This window comes from Poecilia formosa, unplaced genomic scaffold, assembly GCF_000485575.1.
Source record: "Poecilia formosa unplaced genomic scaffold, Poecilia_formosa-5.1.2 Scaffold59, whole genome shotgun sequence".
In the NCBI taxonomy this organism is placed as follows: Eukaryota; Metazoa; Chordata; class Actinopteri; order Cyprinodontiformes; family Poeciliidae; genus Poecilia; species Poecilia formosa.
The window spans coordinates 229,959-245,996 of NW_006799998.1; the positions used below are offsets into that span (position 1 = coordinate 229,959).

A 16,038-nucleotide genomic window follows, 5' to 3' on the forward strand; every position below is an offset into this window, starting at 1 on the left:
TAGTTAAAATGCAGAGGAGGGGAGGGATGCGCTGTCCGAGCTCCTAAAACTGCACAGTTACCGTCAGTCCTCCACGCATGTCAACAGGATTCCCGTTCCAGCCCAAGAGGAGGGAGCTGCTGGACAAGTCAATGAAGGTGCGCCGGTGAAGGTAAGCACCTCACTTCCCTATTCGGTTATAGTCAGATGGCATTAATAATTGAGAAAGCCGCCAGAAATTAGATTCTCACGAGAAATATGATGCACTTCGTGGGTGAGAGGGGGGAAACCGTGCCCCGCTCCTGTAGAAATTGATTGATGCAGCCTGTGAGCGCTCTCTTCAAACATATCTGGAAGTTTGCAACTGTCTCCTTTACAGCGAAAGAGTTCCTGGCTTACATTTGCTTTTTCACACATCGCTGTGCCTCGGGGCGTGCTGTTCAGGGACAAATGCACGATACAAAGTAGAAGACCTGCAGGGGAAGTGGAACTTTGGAGAGGAAAGATTTTGTTTCTTTTTCATTTAAAAGTTATCCAACACATCGCAAGCATAGCAACTTTATAACTTATTTGAGTATTTTTTTGATTCAGTGGAAACCCCGCCCCCAACAAGCCCTCACCCCCCCCCAAAAAAAAAAGAAAAATTCAACCACATATTTGCTATGCACTAACTTTTATGTACAGCTGATAACGGCCCCTGTAGCAGGGGCGCATATAGACAATTTCAAACAGGGTGGGAAGATGGGGGCCACTGAGAATTTGGAGAGGCCCTCTGAAAACAAAAGTCAACTATTCAAGTTTGACCTCCACCTCATGTTGTTAGGCTACTGCCTTAAAGCTGACAAATAATAATAATAACAATAAATTTAATTTATAATGCACTTTTCATTAATAAAAATCTCAAAGTGCTACATGGTTCATCTAAAAACATAAAATCAACAATCAAAAATAATTAAAAAGACTGTCAAATAAAAGCGGAGAAGGCTTGTCTAAAGAGGAAAGTTTTCAAGCCAGTTTTAAAATCGGACAATGATTGCGGGGCTCTCAAATAGTCCGGGAGAGAGTTCCAAAGACGAGGAGCAGCCACAGCAAATGCTCGATCACCCATAGTCCTTAGTCTTGATCGAGGAAGGTGGAGAAGATTGCTGGATTGGGATCGTAGGGGTCTAGAAGTTGAGTGTGAAGTAAGGAGGTCCTTCAGGTAATCCGGTGAGGTTCCATGTAGACAGTGATGGGTGATAAGTGCAATTTTATACTGAATCCTATAAGTTACAGGAAGCCAGTGAAGCTTGTAAAGAGTTGGTGTGATGTGATCAAATTTACGAGCTCTCACTAGGATCCTGGCAGCACTTTTTTGAATGTACTGAAGCCTCTGTAGGTGTTTTTGGTGGACTCCGATGCACAGGGAGTTACAGTAGTCGAGCCTGGAGGAGACAAAGGCGTGGATGAGGGTCTCAGCATCAGAACGGGAGAGAGATGAACGAGTTTTGGAAATATTGCGAAGATTAAAAAAACAGGTTTTAAACAGGTGCTTAATGTGATTTTCAAATGTGAGATTGGAGTCCATTCGGACGCCAAGGTTTGTAACAACGGAGGAAATGGGAATGTCTTGTCCAGAGAATGAAATACTCGTCAGAGTCGAGGATTGAACCTGATGAGGCGTTCCGATCAGTATGGCCTCGGTTTTGGAACAGTTCAACTGAAGAAAGTTATGGGTCATCCAAGACTTAATCTCCTCCAGGCAGGACGTTAGCGCAATAAGCGGATGTGAAGTAAGGAGGTGATCCCGTTCTAATGTAATGTTTTGTGTAAAAAAACACAAAACATTTACAGCCATATATGTGTAAAACATATATGGCTTTTTCTTGTGGACAAACAACTAGTATTTCACTTTTAAGACATCCCTGACTTTGCATCACATGCAGATGCTGTGATAAAAGGGAATTTCATTCAGTTTGCACTGTTGAGGGTTGTTGTTGTGACCTCGGGCGGTCTGTTCAGTTTTTTGTTTTTTAATTATTATTATGGAGAACTCCTTCCCAAACACAGAGAAGTGAGACTCTTAACTTCGATGTCCTGCTGACTTTGACTCAAGAGCTTCTGTTTTGATGCAGGATTGCATCCAGTGTTGGACTTTTAAGATGCTGCTTTTCAAGATTTTTTTTTTTTTTTTTGCTTTTTCTTGAGTTAATTTTATTTATGAAACATTCTCCACAGTTCAAGGTCTTTTCTGAACTTTGGGTATTTCCATGTTATCCTAAAGCAAGTTGTCTTAAGTATTTTACATATTTTTCTGTCGCATATTTTTAACCAGTTTTATGTACAGTGCTAAACCAGTGCTAAAAAATTTTTTTAAATTTTTTTATAGGTCATCTGAGCATTTTCAGCCTGACCTCGTTCATGTTATTCAAAGTCAAAACAAACATAAGCGTCAAAATTCATAATGCTGCTTTGAACTTCTGCTTTGTAATAATTTGGGTTATTACCTTTGAGGAACTAAAGGCATTGCAGATATAATTCAAGAAATCTGAATTACATCTTTAATACTTGTGTTGAATTTTAAAACTGTAGAGCCACATTTCTATGTAGTTGTGTGTGATTTTATTCTTTAATATTAAGTACATCAATCAATAGCACCTTTCTCTACCTCTTATCAAAAGCTGCATTGATCTGCTGAATATTGCAAATAGGAAGATCAGCTAGTCTTTAGCTGCTTTGCTGCAAACCAACTAATTGAAAGTCTTATTTTGCTCCTTTGTGTTGCATCGTCTTGGTTTATGTGTTTAGGCGGCTTGTAGGCATAGTAAATCTATTCAGAGAGAAAATTACCAGAGATAACCTCAAGTCAACTCATTCGTCAAAGTGTCAAAGTGTGATGTTTTTTCAATATTTCTTGACATGTATGATAAGACCCAAGGGATTAATATTGAGCCAAACTTCCAAGTAGCCAAACTCAGCATTTAAATTCATTGTTACCTTCGAAGCATCAAAACCCTTTGCGATATGTGTCTGTTTTTTTAAGTGAGGCTATGTGAATACTTTAATTGTTGCTCCAAAGTCTTTGTCAGTATGTCACTGTTGTTACCAAGTTGCAATAATTAACTAATTTGCTGGTATATTGCCATAGCGTGGTTACGTTAAATTACTGGCAGCAATAATCCTATTAAAACATTTAAATGAAACAGATGACAGCATAGAGATAAGATAGCCCATAGTTTAGCTCTATGCTGTCCAAAGTGCTTTACAGGAAATCAAATGAAAGGAGTTAAATAGTTAGTTTTCTTAGAGAAGCTAAATGTATCGAACACTTCAAAGCATTGCATAAAAAGACACGAATGTTAAGGCGAATCTTCATTCTCACACGTCAGTCACTCATCAGCGATCAAACAAACGGTTCATTAGTGAGGTTCTTTGATCGAAAGCTGCAGTAAACAATATTGTTTTTGGTCCTGATCTAAAGAAGCAAACAGTTCACAAGATTTCAGGTTTTCAGAGAGTTTATTCTCTCTGAAAACCTGATGATAGTAGAAACAAGAGTTTGCCCTGTAGATGTCTACTTGCTGTTCTTTGGTTGATCACAAAGGCTAAGAAATTTGACTTTCAATGTTTCTGTTTAGATTATTGCATTTGGACATGACATATGAGCTAAAAAGAAATCCACTTCCTCCATATTTACTGTTGATGGAAAAGGCTGACCTTCAATAACCAAAGAAAAGGATGTTCATGGATATTTATTGTTGGGATGACAAATTTTGTAACACTCCTATGGATTTTTACTCCATGTTACTATTGCATTGGGTGAGATGCTACATTTTACCTGGTATTTTATTAACTGCAGAATGACTATACTGAACATAGCCCATGATTTACATGTGTTATCTACGCCCAGTCTAAGTGAATTGCTGATTCAAAAGAGAAATTGGGTGGAAATCCATAATATAATGCATGAACAAACCACATTGGCGTTTTGTTTGATTTGGGGGAAAATATTGGTCTCCTTCCAGCTCCGTTTTGTATTGTTCATAGCTTGGTTCCCCTGCCAGAAATCCTCCAAACTGGGAGAACTCTGGAGCTTTGTCTGCCGAGTACAAGAGACTGACATCTCATAAGTAATTCACACAAAGAGAAGAAGAGGAATCAAATAAACCAAACTGAACTTCCTCTTGGATATCATCCTCCATGTGGGGCATCTTTTTGTCTACAAGAACCTGAACTCACATCTAAACTGCATTTTTAAACCGAGATCCCTGCTGGAGAGCCTGGATTTCTCCCCGAATTACCAGCAGGATGATTCCCAGTGCAGTTCTGAAGCATTTTTTTTGTTCTACGCAGACTTTTCAGTACCCCTGCCGTTTTCACTTCTCTCAAATAAAGCCTTTCCTATTGATGATGATAAAGTGCTGATCAATAAGGCAGTTTCAGGCTTATTCTAAGCGACTTCATATCTGCAGCCTCTGTATGAATCGAAGGTCTGCTGCGGGAGAGTTTCCCCTACATTGATTATGTATTAGCTTGGCGAGTTCCGACGCCCAGCCACTTGTTTGCAAATGGTGGTCTATTTCCGAGGTATTCAAACGACCACTAAGCATGCAGAGCCGATATTTATAGAGGCTTTAACAGGTTCATTATAGTCATTGTGGATGGTTCCACGGGGGGTTGGGACGCTCATAAAGGGCCGAGCAGAGCAAGTCCCAATCCACTGAGCATCTGACAGTATAGTCGATGATTCAAATCATTCCTCATCCTCTTTATGGCCACATGGACATTTACAACCGTTATGGGGTTAAAATACAAACACAAACGAATGCAAAGTGTGATCAAGGGTCGTTTTGTGTGAAGGCCATTGCACTTGGTGATAAATAGTGCCGCCTCAGGGTTCCAGTTGTGCTATTTCTTTAAAGGAAGTAACCAGTGAAATGGGATTATTTGTTGTCCTGCGCTTAGCTGAAGACCAAAGTCGTTAAAACAACAGGTGATGAAGCAGTTTTTAAATATGTCAGATATTTATCAGAATATTATCGGCATATGTAAATTAATAGTACACAACAGTATCTTTTAAGAGACTCATAATTGGTTCTTTCTGAAAAGGTGAGACAGAAGTCACTCAAATTTGATTTATATATCTGTTCTTCTGCAGAAGTCATAAGCGGGAGATTTTTTTTTTTTTTTTTTTTTTTTTTTTTAACCAAATTCAGTTTCACACCGAGGGTTTACCATCAGTCAGTCAGTGACAAACAGCTTCTTCTGCTTGCTATCCACTATTTTTTTTGTTGTGCTTTCACCACTGCAAGCTATGATTCTGTTAAATAAACTGGTGCTTTCTTTGCTCCAACTTTGAGGCAAACCAGAAGAAAAAATGCTTTTGTGAGGAGCTGGACGCAGATTTGTAGAGATAAACAATAAATTCTAATGTTGTTGGCACCTTGTACAAATCTCCTGCAAAATGTATGATAAACAATTAAAAAACCCCACCAAATTTCAACACTGACAAAAAAATTTAATTAGCATGAGCTCACTTTTGCTAATTTTTCTGTTTATTTTAATATCAACCATCACTGACCTAGTCAATGTGCTGCATAGGGACGGATGTTTTCTGTGGAACTACAAGGGCCACGTTGGACTTAATCTTTAAACATGCCACCTTGTTACTAAATCCTGCTTTGAACACTGCTCAGCATTGTTGTCAGTGCACTAACACATCATGTTTATTAAAACAGCACAGAAAAAAAGCTGATATTATAACGGCATGTGGTTTCAGGCATACTGAATTGAATTTTAGGGTTTTTGATCATAACTGCACACCAGAATATATATTAAAAAAAGCACATAATGGAATAGATTTACACTTTTAACCGTTGTATCTTTAGTCTTTCAGCACAAAACTAAATATTGATAATTTCACCATTTCATTCTGCGAGACATCCTGTTCTAATCATTTCCAATTCATTTTTACCAGGGAAAAGTTTTGAACCTGCTTTTGACAAATTGAGTCAAAGTAGTTTTCTGTAATCTGTTAATACGTGTGCAAAGAAATGTGGTTGTTTGATTCCATCAAATCATCTCTTCCAGTTAGAGATCAGTCAGTTACACTTGATTTGGTTTGTTATTTTTCTAGTAAATTTCATAAGAATTAACTGGTCCATGTGTGAAGCCGCACAGTGATCATTGGAAATAGATTGCAATACAAAGTTTCAGAAAACAGAATGCAATTAAATGAAATAATATGAGGCTTGAACATTTAAAAAAAATGTTCACCACAATTCATCAACAATACAATACCTAAGAGTAAAAACATTATTTTTCCTTTTAAGCTCCACGTCTCAAAAAAGGAGCTTTAAAATATCAATATTCTCATATTTTCCTCTGTTCATATTTCTCAGGGGTCTGAAACTTGTAATTATTATATTTAGCCTTTTAGTTGTAATGAATTGTCTTGGATTTTAGTTAGTTTGATTTCAAATATTTAGCATCTGCTTTCTGTGTGTCTTTTTCTTTTATTTTTATTTTTTTTATGTCGATTTTACTTTTACTCTGGTGTGTGTTTGTGAACCTCTGTTGATAAGGAGTCCCTTAGAGACGAGTTGATGTAGCTTGTAACGTATTATATAAAAGGTTATTGTTATTAATATTATTATTAGTAGTAGTAGTATTTACTCTATCAAGAGAAATAAACTGATACAATGTAGTTTAACTACTAGTATACATGTTGCTTTGTTCATGTTTACAAAATGGCAAAGGAGTGAGTTGAGCTGAGGCCATCTACCATGACCACTGTTTCTTTATTTTAACTCTGCAAAGTTTTTCTTTACACCAGTTTTAAGCAGTTGTTTTCGTTTGAACTCCGTCTCAAACTCTCCACTCGTCTTCCCTCCCTTTCTCCTGCCATCTTCTCCATCTTCCCCAACAACCACAGCGGTTTTTTCCCGTTAGACTGCGTGAACCCTGTTTTGGAATCGCTGACCCCCCTCGGCTCTCTCTCTCTCTGTCTCCTTTCCCTTTCCCCCTCCCGTCTCCCACTTAACCCCATATTTCACAGCTGACATACGGCTAATTTCGCCCTAGTCCTCCGAACAGAGCTCTCTATACCGCTCTAGCACGCTTAATTACCCACAATTAAAGCCAAACGCTAACGAGAAAATTGCCCTGTTATGAAATGACTTCAAAAGGAGTGGAATAAGTAGAATGGATTGGAGGAAAAAGTTGGTTGGTAGCCCTTAGGTGGCGGGGAAGAGCTTCACTGCTGTGTTTTTCTCCCTCGGGCTGCCTCTGTGGACGGTGGCAAGCAAAGATCCCACTGGCGTCACCGAAAGCTGTAGACAGCAGTGCTTAACAGATATATGCAAGTGTTGGTACTGCGAAAGCAGAGTTATTCCCTTTAATAATGTAGAGGTGAATCTGGGAATGCTGTGTTGTGAAATGGAAAAGACTTTCACTTTGATTTCTTTGATCGCAGCACTTCACAGTCGTGAACGTTAAAGATCCACTGTGGAGAATGTGCAGCACAGTTTCAGCTTGCAGAGGGCACAAACCAACCCAGAGTTTACTGTTTTATTGGCTGACTTACTCTGTTTCACCATGATTGACTTTGGTTAGAATAATTTTATAGGAGAAAATCAAAAAGATGGTTAAATAACTCACAGTCACATCTTGCAATAAAGTTAGATTCAATGATTTAGGTTTCCTCTGGCTAATATTTATACACAAATCAGGTTTCCTTTTAATGGCACAATATCACTTATTTATTTTCAGTCTATATAAGTATCGCTTAATGCACCTTTACTTTACATCTTTCCTGTTTTAGAGAAACTCTACACCTTGCACCATATTTTATGACTTGAAATGAATAATGTTTCCATGTTGTGTGACCAATGCATTGTTAGTATGTTGCCTGTGGTCTTTAACATAAGAAATTCAGGTTATTACCTCAGCAGATCCCTATTTAGGTTGGTTATTGCTACAAAGTGTAATCCTGTGATGCACTAAAGTAGGTCAAGAATAATTAACTTTTTCCCTTTAAAGCCAAAAGCATATGACAAATACAGTCTTCTTGAACTTTGTCATTGTTGGTCACATCGCAGCCACAAGCTTCAATGTGTTTTATTAGGATTTTATGTGGAAGACCAACACAATGTAGATGAAGTTTAAAGCAGGGATCTGTAATACAGCAATAAAAAAAGGCTTTGGATATCTCACTGAGCTCTGTTTAATCCATAATCTAAACACTGAAATGAGTATGGCACAATTGCAAACCTGCCAAAACATTGCTGTCCACCTAAACTGACATGCTGGGAAATCAGAGCATTAGCCAAGAAGTCCATAGCAATTCTGCAGAACCAGCAGAGATTCACAACTCAGGTGAGGAAATTTGTCTGGTGCTGTGGAAATGGTTTTCTACAGGGACAGGACAGCTGGTCACAGTCAATGAAACATTGTCCAGAGAAGAATAAAGGGAAATCCTGGAAGAAAATCAGAAGCTGCAACAGACTTGAAGTTGGGGTTGAGATTCCACTTTCAGCAGAACAATGATCCTAAGCATATTAAATTACACGTTGAAATGCCCGAGTTGCCAGACATAAATTCAATAGTGCCAAGGCTTTGAAATTGATGTTCACATCAATTTTTTTGTGCTTTCCACCTAATCTGACTGATACTGAGCTATTTTGAAAAAATGAATATGTCTGTCAGTCTCTAGATATGCAAGGCCTCTTAGAGACATATAACAAGAATGAGGCCATTGAAAGGCAACCAACACAAAGGAAGGACCACACACACCATTGATGAACAATTTTAAAGGGGGGTGTTACGTATTTTTCAGGCACACGGTGCTATTTTATAGCACAATCGAGTAACTTTGTTACCTTAAGTTGTTATGAAAATACTATATTTGTCAAAAGCAATTAAAAAAAAAATTGACTTTGCATAACAGCCATTTCTGAGGCCTTGAAATTGTCCTCTGTCTCTTTAACAACCTCCAACCCTTTCTTACGCTCCTTCTTCTCGCTAAGCTCAGCAGACATGCAGTTCCACCGGGTTTTTGTTAGTTAACTGTTGCTGACGCTAGTCTGGTGGAGCTGTGTGGGGGAAGCACAGGAGAAGAGTGCTCTATGAGGCGAAGCTCGACTGAACTGAAGCTGCAAAGAGGAGGTTTGGGAAAATAGGCGGCGTTTTATATGAGCAGGCGTTAAGGCACCCCTCAATGGCCACCACTGGAGATTCAAGAATTTCTCAAACATGCATATGAGATACACCCTGCACAGGTCACTAGTCCAACACAGTAAAAGTGTTATCTTTATTTATTTATTCTTTGTAGTCAAAAAGCCTTTTGGTCAACTACTAGCCTAATTTTAGTATCTACTAAAGAAGATTGCTTATAAGGTTATAAAAAATAAACAGGGACACTTTTTATTGTGAAAGTATAAATATAAAATTTTCAAAATTACTTTGATCACCAACATTACAACAACCTTATTCAAATGCCCATGTTCGTACATTTTATCTTAGTTTATAAAGACATAGATATGAGCATCAACAAGTCTAAAGCAAAAAAGAAAATGTTCCAAAACTATATTTAAACAAGCAGGTTTATATTTTGCGATGTATTGCTTTCCAGTGTTTGTAATTTGTTTTTGTCAGGCTGTATTGATAAAAAAAAAAAGAAAAGAAAAAAGACTAAACTGCTGCTGGATGGTGTAGCTAGAATAAATGCTTCAAATTACTAGGATCCTGAGAAGGTTTCTCACAGAATGACTACATGTATGATAATAATAAAACTCTGCTGAAAACGCTTTGCAGCCGCTCATCCGAGCTGAGGGATCAGGCTGCTACTCCGTCCCTGACCACAGAGCCCATTTCTGTTCCGGAGACGTCCGCACCATCAACAACCCCCCCAATCCAATCTGCACTTGGCAAAATGAAACAAATAACCAGTAATTCGGATTATTTGCGTCCAGTTTACACCTCACCTTTGAGGAGGAGGAAAAAGTGAGCTATATGGTCTATGGATAATTGGAGCAGTGGTAGTAATAAGTGCAGCAGCTACAGTGATAACAATTAGATTTGATTTCATTTGAGAATGCCTTCACAGCTGCTCCCCACTCGCCCCCTTTAAGCCCCCTTCTCCCCTTCTTGCCTCCCTTCCCCCTCGCCCCTCTCCCCCTAGATTAAAGTGGGTGTGTTAATTCCGTGGTGTAGCGATCGAACAGCTCTGGCAACAATGGGAAATGGGCTATTGATCAGAACAGCTCAGATTAAGACTAGGCACTGGAGCTCTTTCTTGCTCTCTTTCCCTTCCTTTTCTCTCCATTTCCCACCTTCCACTGCCTGTCTTCCTGTCTGTCCTGCTTGTGTCACCCCCACCCCCCCCTTGCCTTGCCCCCCGATGCACACGCTCTCCAGTCTTTTGTCTTCGGCCCTCAAACCAGTGGAAAGTGCTTAAGAGTCCATGAGAAATTCCCTTTCTTGCTCCTATGTCTTTAATTTTGAGTAAGAAGTATCTCCTTTAATATCTTTGTGCCCAAAGAAAGCAGCAAAACAGGAAGTACATATATAGGAACCTCAGATTCAAATATCATCCATTGAGTTTGCTCCCTTTAACAGCTTTCCGTGCTTCAATGTGACATCGACTCGTGGTAGATTTCATATCAGTCCGTCACAAAGAGGGGGCCCCCGCCTTCTGTTGTGCCACAATTAAAATCTGCCCCATCAAAACGGCTCGTGTCCCAAAATGAGCTGTCACGCTCGCGCCGCAGGACGGAACACATTGAGTTTGCATTGAACAGACATAAAACCCGGCAAATGTGAGGAGACAGCAAATCCATAGAGTGAAAAGTGAGCTAGGAATCCTCTCCTCTACTTATATTAATTAACTCAGTCGATGGGGATGTGATAGGTCAGTTTTTCATCCTCTTTCAGGCGCCTCCCTGCTTTGTCACATATACCTCCCAGGTGTCGGGTTGTGGGTCGGGTGTGGGGTGGGGGGCGTGGGGGGGGGGGACCTCTCAGACGCTCCAGCTGCTGTGCACAAATCAGCAGGGGAGGATTGAAAAACGGAAAAAAAAAATTGAGTCAGGTTGTCTGAGGCGTGTTTTCCCTTTTTCAGACTCTGAGGATGATGAGCAGCTGCAAATTAAAGCATAAATACTGACAGAGACCAGCAACACACAAATACACAAACAGAAAGCAATGTTTGCATCAATATTGCCACGAGCCTCGGGGGACTCCAAGTATTGGCAAAGCTTTCATCTGCTATGTGTGTGAGTCTCTGATATTCAATGCTCAAAGCCCCCAAGACTGACACACATCAAGAAAAGAAATAAAACACAGCTGTACTTGCACACATGGACCGGACTCACCGTTGTGCGGCTTGAATCTAAACACCGGAGCAAAAGTGGAGTTTGGAACAGATGGAGGCACCAGTTCAGGAGGTTAACAAGCAGTGATAGACGACTGGAATCAGAATCTGGCACTAGAGGGCAATAAAGAGGTGCAGGAGCTGTTGTATGAATATGTGATTATGTTGGGTGCTTGGCTTTGACCATGAACATGAGCGTGCAGAACTGGTGATCCTTCTTTTGCTCTATGCTTCTTCCTCTCAGAACTGTTGTGTATCATAGCACACAGCAAAACTGCAGTTTTCCTGAGGACAACTTCAGATTGACCAAAGGGAAACTCGCAAGATTGAGATTTTCTAGCATTTTCAAGGGCAAGCTGATAATACCATCTTATAACTACTCTACACTGTTGAGCAGGGGTGGTTCTAACAGGAATGACACCCGGGGCAAGTCCCACAACAAAGCCACAAAAAATATGTAACGTAACAGACACATTACGAACTAAGAATTTAAACTAAGGTCTTCACTTTGTTTAAACTGAAACAGGTTGGCTGAATTTAACAGATAGTCACAGCCAATCTCAAGGCAAACTTCTGCTATATTGACTTCTTCAACTGAACAGTTTCATTTCCATGTCTTGGCTGCCTCTTGCTGTTCATAAATCACCAACCTAAGTTGTAATATCCAGCTTACATGTGAGCTTTCAAAATTCATCCAAAAGAGGCATGGCGTGGAACTTTGAAGGCTCAATATGGAGAGTTATGAATAAAATCAGTGTTGGACATTTACAATACTCAAGTGCTAAAAACACTGGTGGTACTGGTGCATTTGTGCATTAAATGCCAGCTGGTCACACTGACAGTCTGTAAACATGGCACCATACCCTTGAGCCTTATAGCCATTTATCCTTTACAGAAGTTAGATGACATGAAGTTGTGACTTCCTTGCTTTAACCTCACAATGCCACCTTTGACCTTTCAGAAAACATAAGGTGCTGGTTTTAGGAGTTTTGTGTGAGAGGCTGAGCATTCCCAAGGTTTATCCCAAAGGAAGCAAAATGAGTAAAACCTTTGAACTCAGAGTAACCCTCTGAAATAAAGGTAGAGCTCTAAAAGCCCATAAAACAGAATTCATGCAAACTACTAAAAGACTTTTATTTTTTTGTACTTCTTCAAATTAATTTGAGACCAGAAATACTTTTCATATTCTCTTCACAGTACCTGTTTCACAAAAAAATATGCTTTGTGGCTTTAACTAGATTAGTTGCTCCTGGGGGCACAGGGAGATCATTGGTGGTGAACTGCCTCCTATCTACATAGTAAATAAATTGCTTAATGATGGCTATCTTAAACATTCATAACACTGCGTTCACGTAAACCACTTTGAAATTGACCGGAGCTTTATTAGATGGTAGAAGTCCTATTTGGACCAGCTTCCAGGACCAGCTGCTAAATAAAGAAGCTGTGAGCGTTATCTACTGCAGGTAATACATCGACAGCTTAACCCACCGCAAGATTTCCATCAACCATCGACACTGGGTCGACTTTAGACATATGCACACTTTGGCCCCCTGCTGGCCTGAGGACCCAAGAGCACTCTACATTTCTTAAAACAGGTTGATGAAATGTGCTTGTAAAGATTAAAGGCAAACATGATAGCAATGTAATGGTTCATATAATAGTGTACTCACAAACTTCTTTAAAATGTTTTTATTGCAGTTGTTTTAGGATGTTTCTTGGTCGAGGTTCAGCAGGCAGTGTTGAATGCAACGTTTTAGTAAATCTATTTACAAAAACAACTGAACTACACCTTTAACTGTTATAGTTACCTCACTAAGTTTAAAGCACAGAGGGTATAAATGCAGGTATGAAAAAAGGCCGGCAAAATTTAAGAGACATTATTGGTGATGTAGTAGCTGGTGGTCAGATTCTCCCTGCTTTGGGCCGGCTCTGCATCTGCAAAAGTGAAACCAAAATGTTAATGAAAAACAAAAACAAAGGCCAACTCTTATGCCACTAAATCGACTCCACCCTTAATAAACTTTAATTATTCAATTGATCCTCTATCAGTAAGTTAATAATCAATTAAGTAAACCAATGGAATTCACTTGAGTGCAAACAGCCGGTGTGGGATCAGGAGAAGAGGAGATGGAGGAGAAGGAGGGATTAAACTGGATGCTCACCTCTGAAGCTTGTCATATTTAGGGTTGATGACAGACCAAGATCACATTCTTGTAAAATTTGCATTTTATGAGCTAAAAACAGTCATGGGAGTCAAGCCACAACGTTTGTCTAATCTGATTTATAAAAGACAGTTTACAATTTTCAAAATTAGGACCTGGCGAAAAGCTTTATAATGTAATGTGAAGCAGGAACTGGATGAATGTTGATAGCTTGACTTATCTTTCTAATATGATCCAAGAAAAAGAAAGATAATCATAGGTATAATTCTAGTTTAAGGCAGTCAGGACACAAAATCCCATTGCACTTGAACTCCACAAAGTGACCTCGTTTGGGTGGGGAGGGGTCAGGGGGGAATTGGCGGTAGAGTCAAAATGATGAACTTTTTTTGAGAGAGCATGCAAAGCGGCTCTGGCTGGACCCACGGAAAGGCTCATCTTGTGGCAGCCAAAGCACAGAAAGCGCTCAGAGTCGCAAACGGAGCCAGCACCGCACAGCGCACTCACAGCCCGCTCACAAACCTCATACTTGAGACACGGGAGCGGAAACGGGTCTAATCCTACTTCAAATTCTCTTTCCTCTCGGCTTGTCGACCGGGGAAAACAAACCGACCTGAGGCGCGGCGAATGGGGATTTACTAATTAACTACTTGCACACACACTCATACACACACGGGTAGAGAGAGAGAGAGGGAGAGAGAGAAGGGGGGAGAGAGAGAGATGCACACCTCCTGTTCTCCCTCCTCCTCCCCCTCCTTCTGCTCGCCTCCCCGGGTTCAGGTTGGTAGTTGAGCTGCCTCTCCGGTCGCTGTCTCGGTGTGCCGTCAGAGTGGATGCGCTTGGATTGACTGTGTGCGCGTCAGCCGGTGAGAAGATCACTTCCTAAAAAACAACCAAAAAACCAAAAACAAACAAACAAAATCTGAAGGTATGTTTTGTTCATAATACTGATGATGTTGATTTCATTTTGTTGACTGATTCACATCTGTTTTTGACTGATAAAAAAAAGAAAGAAAGAAAAGTTGTCTGCGCGTTAGTGGGCTTGCTCAAAAGTCTTCAGTGATGAAATTATTTCGCTTATTTTCGCTAGAATATAACTTTCTCTTGCTTGCATGGATGCTGTTTTGCGGATGCAACGCTTGCTTGCAGGGACAAAAAAAAAAAAAGTTGAACCGTGCATGACATTTTTGGTTGGAGTTGTTTTGTTTTTGGAAGAATTGGAAACAGTTTTTGCGCGCGCTCACCACGGGGATTTTGCTCTTTAAAGCCTGTAAGCAGGTGGGGAAAGTCTCGGCTCCACACGTTCAGCTGTCTGCGTTGGCCCGGATTAGCCTTTAAATGTCTCTATTTGTTAAGGCGTCTCGCTCTCACCTCCACGCGGCCGTATCAATCAGTCAATTAAACAGGCATTCACGCGGCGAGCTGCACGACACCCTCGTAGCCGGTGCACATCTCTCACTCCCTCTCTCTCCCGCTAATGAGCGCTGCCCATTTGGCTCACGGAGAGTATTTATGGGAGAGTTTTGGATATTCATGAGGCCCGGTGTTGTGCTTTAGCCTGTACTAATTTAATTAATTAGCTTATGATTACTTATTCATCATATTTTTTTTTGTGATTCAACATTAGAGTCGGATTCAAGTTCAACTGCCTGTCTCGAACAAGATGAGTTTTTCAGAATGTCTGCAGCACTTTTTTTCCCCCCTCCAAGTTTCGACTCTCAGATTTCTCAAAAAACAACAGCGATGATGCATCGAGCTGCCAGAAGAGGTTTTCTTTCTGTGATTATGTGTCAATGTGAGTCCTTTGCAAAGGACGAGGCTGAAGTTTACTCCCAGCAGAAGTGAAGCCGATGATTTTTATTTTTTTATTTTTTATTTTTATTTATTTTTTTGCTGAGCGTGTGCATGTGTTGGTATCCAGACTCGCATGGGAGTTTGTTTGAGAAGTGGGCACATCGATAACACTTCGCAGTCAAGCTTTAAAAACATATTTGGAATAATCTTTATTTGATTTCGCAGGTTTCACGTGTTTTTTATTTATTATTTATTTATTTTCTGTCTCTTTTTTAAGGTGTTTGCTACCCCGGCTTTCCCTCCTCCCCCCCACTCTTCAAATTTTTGATGCATATTTATGCGCGCCATGGGTGTACTCCCATCAATTATTTGTGTCGGTATATTTTCAGATAAACAGTGTTTGTAAATCGATACATGCATGTAACTATTGCAGATTAAGAGATCGATCAATGGATCCACCCGAAGACCAGAAGTACAGCCAATCCGTGTGCGGGTGTGGGTGAGCGTGTGTGTGTGCGTGTGTGTGTGTGTGTGTGTGTGTGTTTTATTCACAGCTGACTTCAAGAAACATCAGCCATGCAAAAAAGAAAAAAAAACACGCGCGTGCATGATGGTGCGCGTACCTGAATAAAAACAAGTTGTGAATAATTGTGAAAAGTTAATTTGATTTATGTATTTTACGTATCAGACGAACCCAATTATTATTATTATTATTATTATTATTATTATTATTATTATTATTATTATTATTATTAT

At 39.9% G+C, this 16,038-nt stretch overlaps 1 protein-coding gene across 4 annotated transcripts in view; it reads left to right on the plus strand.

The window, feature by feature from the left end:
• The first annotated feature begins 6 nt into the window (after nt 1-6).
• The window catches only part of erfl1 (Ets2 repressor factor like 1), a 66,911-nt gene continuing 50,879 nt past the window's right edge, over nt 7-16,038 (plus strand). For 2 of the 4 annotated variants that reach the window (XM_016672319.1, XM_007553740.2), the window contains exon 1: nt 13,945-14,416. The gene's annotated coding sequence lies outside the window, so the exon portion shown is untranslated. Of the gene's footprint in view, nt 152-13,944; nt 14,417-16,038 lie in introns of those variants that run through there. The other 2 variants (XM_016672321.1, XM_016672320.1) reach the window with 2 other exon arrangements.